At 44.9% G+C, this 9,333-nt stretch overlaps 1 non-coding gene across 1 annotated transcript; it reads left to right on the forward strand.

Annotated features, from left to right (window-relative positions):
- Positions 1 to 9,260: 9,260 nt before the first annotated feature.
- trnav-uac (transfer RNA valine (anticodon UAC)) lies at positions 9,261 to 9,333 on the forward strand. The gene has a single exon. It is a non-coding gene; the product is annotated as a tRNA-Val (tRNA).

A 9,333-nucleotide genomic window follows, 5' to 3' on the forward strand; every position in this document is an offset into this window, starting at 1 on the left:
AGCAAATTGCATGTGAGAGAGCCTTCGCCACACTGACTGCAGCGGTTCAAGAAGGAGGCTCACCACCACCTTCTCAAGGGCAATTAGGGATGGGCAATAAATACCGGCCTCGCCAGCGACACCCACAGCCCATGAACGAATAAAAAAATATTAGTTTCAGGTTCTGTATCAGTTTAAGGTGCTGTATTAGATTAAGCTGTTGTATTAGTTTGAGGTACTGTATTAGTTTGAGGTACTTTATTAGTTTGATATGATGTATTACCTTGAGGAATTATATTTGTTTCAGATTCTCTATCCGTTTGTGGTACTGTATTAGTTTGAGATACTGTTTTAATTTGAGAAGCTCGATCAGTTTGAGGTGTTATATTCGGTTGGGGAATCTGTATTGTAAGGAAAGAGTTAGTCTTTACATTGAAGTAATATTAACGTTTAGCTTTTGCCTCTTAAGTAAGGAACTATAAATCTCTGTTGGGAGAATGAAACTACAATCATAAGACAGATTTGCTTCATTTTATATGCATGCATATGTTTAATATGGAGACTAGTAGATTCTGAAGTCCAGAAGCTCTTGGATTGTAACTGATATCATAATACTCGTAAGTTTAATTATCCTTTTTATATAAACAATTCTCTGACAATCATAACAAGGCCTTTAAATCATTCAGAGCTGGTGTGTATGCGTGTCAGACAGCATTGTGTGCTATTCGTCTTACCAGCTTCACAGGGAAGCAGGAGAGGTGTGACATCTGTATGATTGCTACGTATCATTCCAAGCTGATGCAGCGGGAAAGGGCTGTACTGGTGAGAGATAAACACCATTCTGCTTTCTGGTCAATGGGCAAGGCCATATGTTTTAACTAACAAGTTCAAAAGTTATATTTATAATTAATGCCTAAAGCAGAACACCTGGCTGTGCAGAAGGAGCCTGTTTTCACCACAAGGCGACATCTAGTGGAGGAGTTTAGTTAGGTGATGAGGGAAGTGATACTCTGATAACATCGAAAATGCTGGAAACACTCAGCAAGTCAGGCAACATCTGTGGAGAGAGAAACAGAGTTAATGTTTCAGGTCAATGTCCTTTCATCAGAACCAAGTTGGGCAGTTGTGTTAGGTAATAGTATGAAACATAGGTATTGTTTCACTCATGTGGGCTGATTTGGGTACTTTTCTGTCTTTGGAATTTGAAGATCTAAAGTAAATTCAATCGAATCCGGGACCTCTCACATATTTGGACTAACAACCGCCAAAGCGAAAATCATACCCATTGACCAACGAGCCCACTGATTAAGACCAGTGCACTCAAGAGCCAGCCATCGGAAAACCCTTTTTGGTGGCTCTCGTTGATCAGCAATTATGAGGACAGGTTGCACAGACGATACTTGCATTCCCTTGAGTAAAGAATATTAAGGGGTGATCTAATTGAGGTGTTTGGATGATTAAAGGGATTTGACAGAGCAGATCGAGACTATTTCCTCTGGTGGGGAGAATCCAGAACAAGGGGGCGTAACCTTAAAATTAGAGCTCGTCCATTCAGGGGTGATGTCAGGAAGCACTTCTTCACACAAAGGGGAGTGGAAATCTGGAACTCTCTCCCTCAAAAAGCTGTTGAGGCTGGGGGTCAATTGAAAATTTCAAAACTGCGATTGATAGATTTTGGGGCGAATTCAGGAGTTTAATGACTGACCTTTTTTTCCCTGTGACATGTATAGTTTCGATCGATGAAATGTTCGTGAAAAGAGTCAGTGTGAGGAGAGTCAGCAGGACATGTTTTTCCGAGATACTTCCTTCAGACCTGAGACCGAAAATTAGTCGTTTCCGTAATGTAGCGGTTATCATGTTCACCAGTTACACGCAGAACGTCCCCGATTTGCCCTCGGAGGGAAGCTTTCTTTGGGACTTGCTCCCCATAAACCTCCAGGGTCGAGTTTCGTCAAGCGTGAAAGGGGCTACAAACCTTTTAAAATTTAACAGCGGCTGCACTAAAGATTTTTAAGCAGACTCCTAAAATACAGTATGTAAAATGGGAAGGGATACAAGTTCATGACATGCAAAGCACAAAGATTTATTAACGTTTTAATTGTCACTTGGCAAACAAGTTAGCATTTCCTTCAGTGTGCAACAAAACGTATTAATGGTGATTAAAACAAACATTAAGTGTCTCAGAGACTTGAATTATTTTTGTGCAATGAACTATCCCCAACCACTGGGGAACACTGCATCAAACATATATATTTAAGTATATAATAAGTGTATATACATATATAATATATGCTATTCGGAGCCCTCGTGGCCCAACGGTAGTGCGGTTGAATTCAAAGCAAAATGCTGCGTGTCGAAATCATTATTTATTTTACCATTCATATGCGCCTGGATAATTTCGGAATTAATGCTTTCTTAACAATAAACGGAACTTTGGTCACTAGTTCTGCGGTGTCAGGGAGGGAGGCGTCATTTAAAAATAAACTACTGGCAGCGGTGAGCAAGTTAAGGCACAGCAGGTGTTGGGACAAGTGAGTGAACCGTCTTAGTTCAGTTGATTGATGCTTAAACACCCGGGTGCTTGATTCTGACACATTGATGGGCCCGAGGGAATTTTACAAGTGATGCTCATTGCTCCCTGTCATTGATAATTGAAATGAAATTTTAATCTGGCAAAGCCGGCGAATAAACTTTAAATAAGCGAAACAAATACTGAGCAAAATTAATCGCAATGTTTGGGGGGAAGTGCAGCTGAAAAGCAGAAGATCTGAATGGAATGATCAATAATTGAGCGGAATACATTGCTCGACTTGTTACTCGATTGCCTTCTACACCATGGAATTCAGGAGAACCTGTTTCATGGTTTGCACTGAACCCTTGGAGCGGAGCCAACAGCCGGCTCGCTGCAACAACCGACAAGGAATTAACAGTTTCCTCAGGCTTGGCTAGCTCAGTCGGGAGAGGCATTCACCTCAGGATCGTGGGTGATGGTTTCAACTTTTACACTGCACTCATGAGCGGACCCCAGCGCTCCATTTTCGCTGAAATGGAGAATTTCTCCGCCACCTTTTTCTTGATATCACAATTGCTGGCGTGCGAGTGAAAACGGCCCTCCGCTTCACTGTGAGTGCAAGAGACAAGTCTGGAGGTGCCGCGTGGCGTCCAATGAATGTCAAAACTTTAAAAGAAGAGTTAGCGATTCAGCTACACAAACCTCACTGTTGGATAAGAGATTTTTTTTTTGTCAGAGGTTCCAGCCTTGCCTTCATCTCTTGCCCTTTGCGAGGCACTTGTTCCGGTTTAAATGTACAAACTGGGTGAGTTGGTGATCGGGGGGACTGCAGGAGACTCAGCAGCCCCGGGTGAGACACAGAAAAATCCGCCCAAGCCTTGTCCCAATATAAGTTTGTGGAAGTAAACACGGGAGGGGACGGTGTGACCTTCCAGTCAAACCCCCTGTCCGGGAACGCCTGGATTTTAAAATTCTCATTCTTGCTTTCAAATCCCACCATGGCCCTCGCCCCCTCCCTATCTCTGTAACCTCCTCCAGCCCTACAACCATCCCAGATCATGTGGCTACAAGAGCAGGTCAGAGGCTGGATATTCTGCGGCGAGTGACTCACCTGACTCACCAAAGCCTTTCCACCATCTACAAGGCACAAGCCAGGAGTGTGATGGAATACTCTCCACTTGCCTGGATGAGTGCAGCTCCAAGAACATTTAAGAAGCTCGACACCATCCACGACAAAGCAGCCCGCTTGATTGGCACCCCATCCACCACCCGAAACATTCACTCCCTTCACCATCGGCGCCAAGGCTTCTTCGACAGCACCTCCCAAACACGCGAACTCTACCACCTGGAAGGACGAGGGCAGCAGGCACATGGGAACAACACCACCAACATGTTACCCTCCAAGTCAAACAACATCCCGACTTGGAAATATATCGGCCATTCCTTCATCGCTGCTGGGTCAAAATCCTGGAACTCCCGACCAAACAGCACTGTGGGAGAACCTTCACCACACGGACGGCATCTGTTCAAGAAGGCGGCTCACCACCAACTTCTCAAGGGCAATTAGGGATGGGTAATAAATGCTGGCCTAGCCAGCGACGCCCACATCCCATGAATGAATAAAAAAAATCTCTGTGCTCCTCCAATTCTGGCCTCTTGCGCATCCCCGATTTTAATCGCTCCACCATTAGCGGCTGTGCCTTCAGCTGCCTCGGCCCTAAGCTCTGGAATTCCCTCCCTAAACCTCTCCGCCTCTCTCTCCTTTAACACATACCTTAAAACCTACCTCTTCGACGAAGCTTTTGGTAACCTGTCCCAATATCTCCATCTGTGGCTTAGTGTCAAGTTGTGTTTAATAACCCTCCTGTGAAGCACCTTGTGACGTTTTACGACGTTAAAGGCGCTATTTGAATGCAGGTTGTCTCCTCTGGTTATCGACCCTGCTGCCAATGGAAACAGCTTCTCCACATCCATTCTATCAAAATCCCCTCATAAATTTTAACACTTCTATTAAATTTCCCCTTAACCTTTTTTTCCTCTAATGAGAACAACCCCAGCTTCTCCAGTCTCTCCACATGACCCATCACTGGACACGATGCAAGGTGGAGGGTTGCAACCAGGTTTGAAAATTATTGCCATCGGGAGCTGGACAAATCGAAAGGAACCGAAATGACAAACAGCTTTGTGAATCTGCTGATACGCTTTGGGAAACGGAATTGGAGGCGAAGAAAGGACTGACCATACAGGCGGACAAGACGCAGCTGAGTCGGCATGTCCCCCTGGAACAGTTACTCTGATGTTGTGGGTGAAATTTCGAGGTCGGAGCCATTCAAAGCGCTCCCAGTTACTGCAGATCAGGGATCAAAACCTGACATCAACGATCAAAACCTGACATCAGCGTCCGGACGCTCAGAATGATTTTTCTTTATTTGTTCATGGGATGTGGGCGTCGCTGGCGAGGCCAGCATTTATTGCCCATCTCTAATTGCCCTTGAGAAGGTGGTGGTGAGCCGCCTTCTTGAACCGCTGCAGTCCATGTGGTGAAGGTTCTCCCACAGTGCGACTGAGTAACAGACAAAGCACCGGTGGGCACGCCGGTTGCAGGAGAGCTGGTTGGCGGTGATATCGATGCTGTGAGCGAGACCAGACCGTTTCCATGTTTTCACAAACAATGTCCCATCCTTTATTTCTGGGAAAGTAACACTGATCGTGGTCAATTGCATTTCTGTGGCTGCAACATGCAACTTTGGCTCGGTGACACGCTGCTTTAGTGTATCTTGCAAGAAAAAGAACCGCACGGTCTCTGGCGCAATCGGTCAGCACGTTCGGTTATTAACCGAAATGTTGGTAGTTCGAGCCCACTTAGAGACGAAAATTGCATCTTTCTTTCCCACTTTAGGATTCATTGCCTCATTCTGGAAGCCCTCAAGCCGGTGTCAGGTTTTAATTCCTGATTTCCAGTAGCTGGGAGCACTTTAAATGGCTCCGATCTCCGAAACTCTTTTCAAGTTTTCTGATGTGTGATTTGGCTGCAAGAAAACACTCTGTGAACAATGTGATCTGAGCATGCCTGATTCGCCATAATTTACACTGCCGTCGGATATCAGGCACATGAAAAAACACTGTGAAATGTTTGTTTCGGCGCGATGCTCTGGGATTCCCTGCCTGACAATCGCCACCGATCCTTCTCTGCAGCCTTCCGAAATACAGCGCAGTAAATGTATCCCTGTGAAATGAGCTCCTGGACAGGAATAAGGAAATGAGTTTGGCTGAGGGGTTCTGTCCCGAACACGGAGTATCAGGTGTTAGGTTTCCGGAGTGTAGTGGTTGTCATGTTCACATAACACGCGAGAAGTCCCCGGTCCAAAACCGGCGAAGAACATTTTGAAACGTAGCTCCCATTAACAATGAGTAAATATTTAATGATTCACACAGCTGATTCAATGTGAACAAAGTCCAAATCTCCCAGCCCTGTTGTTGCAGTCCGCTGGGAGCAGGCGATTGAAGCGAGGGTGATATTGGGGGTGAAGGCTGCTTCCAATACTGTCTCACACCCGGTGGGACCTCGCGGAGATTTGATAAGCCCTATCTATTCAACCAATAAATGAAACGGTGTTTGAGAAACATTCATATGCACAATAACATCCAGGACCCTGTCTTCAGAGTGCGTGGCGCAAAGGTCTGACTCCAGATCAAAAGGCTGCGTGTTCGAAAAAAGACGCGAAAAGCAGAGACATGTTTTGTTTTCAACACGGCTGGTGAAATGGCCGGACTATCATAAATTAGGGGTCGCCTTTGAAACACTTAAAGGAGACTACTAAAAATCACTTGGTGCAAATTTAAAATCACGGTTGCTATTCATTTCGGTCTGAAAGAAATAACAATAAACGCGTCAGTCAGCGCCAGCGGTGAGATGGTGTCGATCTTGTTTGCTGCGAAGTTCACCGCTGGGCTAAAACTGACGATGTCCAATGGACGCGAGTCCACTCAATGTGAAGGATGAGCTCATAACCAACAGGTCCCGTCAACGTCAAACACCTCCTTTCTTGTTCAATAGAGGGAGCAGAGGCGTGCACATCTTCAGACGCCAGCAACTTTAAGAAATGGAACAGATAAAGGCACAAATGCAAGTTCCAAATCTTTTCAATGCAAAGTTATTTCACTTTATTTAAAGTGCCGTGAGGCTGAAAACGGGTCCCAGATGATTGGCGTTCACTCTTAACATGTTTTCCAGTGTTTGTCCATCAGGTTTGCAATTCAATTTGTATTGGATATTGAAGATATTTCAGGATGATTGCACAACATACCATGTGCAAAGCAACCATCTTGATAACTTCAATCATCACACACTCTACAGCGACGCTGCAGAGACCCCAGCACCCCTTTCAATATTGTTTTTCTTAACTCACAGTTTTCAAAAGGGAATTGGATAAACGCTTGGATGGAAACATTTTCTGGTCTATGGCGAAACAGCAGGCGAGTGGGACTAACTGGACAGCTCTTTCAGAGACCTGGCACAGGCACGATGGGCCGAATGGCATCCGAATGGCGCTGTCTTATTCTATGATTCAATTAATAGTTCAATTTCCGCCTTTCACTGAGCCTCCCTAAATGGAGCGCAGTAATTGTGTCCCTGTGAAATGAGCTCCTGAACAGTAATACGGAAATTAGCGTGGCTGAGCTGTTTGAAACTCTGGTTAGGCTCCGAACAGGAAATTTCCTCTCTAAGTTTGATTAGCTTATCAATTATCTCCCCCCTTTCCACCTTAAATGTCTTTACATATTTTTTGATCTCTTCTTCTACTGTCACGCCCACAATACCAGTCTCCCTGGTAAATACTGAAGCAAAGTGATCATTTAATATTTCTGCCATTTCGCTGTCATTGCCTGTGAGTTTGTCGTGTGTATCCCTTCGTGACCCTATTCCTATCCTAAACTTTCTTTGGCTGTTGATGTGTCTAGAATTCTTTGTTTTTTTGGTATTCCTTTTTGCCTTTCTAATAGTTCTTTAGACTTCTTTCCCAGTCTTTTCACATTCCCCTCTCTCCTTTATTGTCCAGTGTGTGCCTTTTTCTTTAGTTTCAATTTTGCCCTTGTTTCTTTATTCACTCCTGGTGTGTCATTTCTGGCTAGTCTGTTCTTGCTTTTTAGTGGGATATATTTCTCCTGGACTCGATTGATCACCGTTTTAAATGTTTCCCACTGCTGTTCTATTTCTTTGTCCAGGTCATTAATATGTCAAACATTTCACCGTTGGAAAATTCTCAAGTCACATATCCATGACAAAGCCAGTTGCTTTTGTGGGATGAGCAAATCAACTTGGCAGAAAAATCAGCTGCAGCCCAATCCACAAATAAAATATTTACACATCTTAGTAAAAATGTGCACTGTCAGAAGTGGGATTTGAATCCACGCCTCCGGAAGAGGCAGTGACCTAAACGCAGCGCCTTAGACAGCTTGGCCATCCTGACTACCGATTTTGTGTTTCATTCTGTATCATTTCTGCACCGTTGGCCAGTGAAAGCAGCATAAAATTTTAAAATGGCATTCGTTCAATGTGGGGATCGAACCCATGACGCTGGAGTTCAGAATCTCATGCTTTACCGATTAAGCTAGCCGGGCCGAAGCGCTTCCAACCGCGTTATCTTTTATTGCAGCAAGCAAGAGAAAGAATCAATTTCAAATTATTCGAATCAGTTCTGAGGGAGAGAATAAAATGTCACTTCGAAAGGCACGGACCAATCAAGGACAGTCAGCAAGGATTTGTTCTGGGGAGGTCGTGTCTGACTAACCTGATTGAATTTTTCGAGGAGGTGACAAGAAGGATCGATGAGGATAACGCAATTGATGTAGTCTACATGGATTTTAGCAAGGCTTTTGAAAAGTTCCAACCTGGCAGATTGGTCAAAAAAGTAAAGGCCCCTGGGATCCAAGGGAATGTGGCTTGTTGGATGCAAAATTGGCTCAGTGGCAGGAAGCAAAGGGTAATGGTCGACGGGTGTTTTTGTGGTTGGAAGGCTGTTTCCAGTGGGGTGCCGCATGGCTCGGTACTTGTTCCTTTGCTTTTTGTGGTATACATTAACGATTTGGACCTCAACTGAGGGGGCATGATTGAGAAATTTGCGGGTGACACAAAAATAGGCCATATGGTTGATAGCGAGGAGGAAAGCTCCAGACTGTGGTGGTTCAGGCAATTTTCTGATAACAAGGCACTCAATCCATCTATAAACGAATTTTGAACGAATACGTGTGTTTGACCCAGCACAGGCACGATGGGCCGAATAATAACCCCTTGTGGACTAATATAATACGATGATACCAAGTGTTATCAGACGGAAAAGCAACACATTCCAAATAAGAGCAGAGAGAGGAAACTAGTCTGACAGCATAACAGCACGGTGAGATATTGTATTTGAGAAGGATGAGGAGGGATAGTTTATCATGGTGGTAGTCACATTGGGTATCATTTGTGACTTTGATAAGGACCATTTCATGCTGCGACAGAGGTGGAAACCAAATTGGATAGATTAAGCCCGGGCGCGGCCCCATGGTGCGGGGTGAGACGGAGGGGGGCGGGTGGAATCAGCATATAAGTTTAAAACGGTACTCGCCCAACGTGGGGCTCAAACCCACTACCCTGAGAGTTTTTAAAGATAAGGGGGAGCAGCCACTGTCTGTGTCTCTTGCTGCAATGGAAAGAACACATTCCAAGTACGAGCAGAGAGAGCACACCATTCAGCTACCCATTGTGTGACATACTATGCCATCGGTTTCCGTAGTGTAGCGGTTATCGCGTTTGCTTTACACGCGAAAAGTCCCCGGTTCGATCCCGGGCGGAAACA

The sequence above is a fragment of the Heptranchias perlo genome, unplaced genomic scaffold (assembly GCF_035084215.1).
Source record: "Heptranchias perlo isolate sHepPer1 unplaced genomic scaffold, sHepPer1.hap1 HAP1_SCAFFOLD_52, whole genome shotgun sequence".
Classification (NCBI taxonomy): Eukaryota; Metazoa; Chordata; class Chondrichthyes; order Hexanchiformes; family Hexanchidae; genus Heptranchias; species Heptranchias perlo.